The sequence below is a fragment of the Dipodomys merriami genome, unplaced genomic scaffold (assembly GCF_024711535.1).
Source record: "Dipodomys merriami isolate MVZ:Mamm:240054 unplaced genomic scaffold, mDipMer1.0.p SCAF_1515, whole genome shotgun sequence".
NCBI lineage: Eukaryota > Metazoa > Chordata > Mammalia > Rodentia > Heteromyidae > Dipodomys > Dipodomys merriami.
In genome coordinates this window covers 87,736-89,196 of record NW_027202844.1, presented here as the reverse complement: position 1 = coordinate 89,196, position 1,461 = coordinate 87,736, and positions in this window count along the sequence as shown.

Here is a 1,461-nt window from a genome sequence, read left to right as displayed (position 1 = left end):
AAAAAAGAAAAGAAGAAAAAAAATCCTTTGATTTTTTTTGGGGGGGGGAGGGGTGGGAAGAATCCTGTATCTCCCTTTTGTCTGTAACCAGCCTTTTGTTGGAGTCTCTGGTCAGCTTGAGGTCCTGTGACTTGATTGGTTTCTTAAGTTGATTTGTTGGAAGAGGCAGAAAAATGCTCTGCTTTACCCAAGATTTTGAGATCCCCCTCCCAGGTTAGTTTTCTAGGAGGGTGATCTGCTTTGAGAATCACAAAAGAGGGGGATGCAGTGGTGAGGCTAGGTTCTGGGTAGAGTTGTGGCCTTTCAACAATCAGTAGCTTTTTCCTGGGGCTGATTTGTGCAAAAAAAAAAAAATCTCCCAGAGCCCAGCCTGGAGCCGTTCTCAGGGATTCTGTTTTTCAATTGATTGTTGAGGCTGCTAGAGGGAGGGGCAGCCTCTGGCTCTGGTTACCCAGTGAGGGAAGCCACTCCAATGGCTGGCGCCTGAGCTGGGTGACTTTTCCCTGGATGTAGCCGAGTCTGGCAGGTCACTTTGCCGTTAAGTTCTTGTGACCTGCTAAATGACTCGTTTTATTCCAAGGCCTGGGTTCGAGTTGGCAGCTCCTCCGGGCTTTGTCGGTATCCAAGATGGAGATCCCCGGTGCTGGGGGGGGAGGGGTGGCCTTCCCTCCTCTGCTCCCTGAGAAGGAGTGAGGACGTCGGGCTTGTACTCACGCCGAGTCTTGGATCCTGGGTCGTCTCTGGTCTGCAAGCTGCAGGATGAAGCTGTCCACTCTTTGTTGGTTCTTGCTGGTGTTGAGTAGAATCCGCTCGCCCACTGCGTCTGGCGCCTTTGTCCTGGACACTCTGTGTGAGCGCTCAGGTATGGCCCCCGGCTGCGGTCTCTGCCGCTTGCGACCCTGCCGCCGCCGCCGCCGCGGCGGCTGCTGGCGAGCACTCAGGTGTTTCTTTTTGCCTTGGTTTCCCTCTCTTGTCTAACTCTCTGTCCTGTGATGGCACACTTGGTGTGATTCTCTGGCTTAAGACTGTTCACTGGAACTCTAAAACTGCTTTCTATGCAAGAGCTTGTTCAGATTACAGCTTCTCCTCCACCATCTTCCCGGAACTCATAGATTATATTTATTATCAGCAGATCCTTGATAATTATACTAGACACCATCAAGGTAATAACAGAACAACTAAATGCCACTAGTAGGATTGCATGGAAAGACTAGCTTTAGGTATTTTAGCTGGAAAGGGAATTATTTCTGTGGTGATTAATAAGTGGTGCTGCCAAGGCCTTACATAGATTGAAGGCTGGCAAAAGGTGAGCCATTTACTAGCTTGTTGATCAATAATTTGGAAGACAAAGGAATGGTGCTGTCCAAATTTGCCTCTAGTACTTGTTTTCATAACAATGCCTGTGTTGGTTGTTGTATGAATGAGGGCAAAACACCCATTTCTTAAATAGTCTACCTTTGG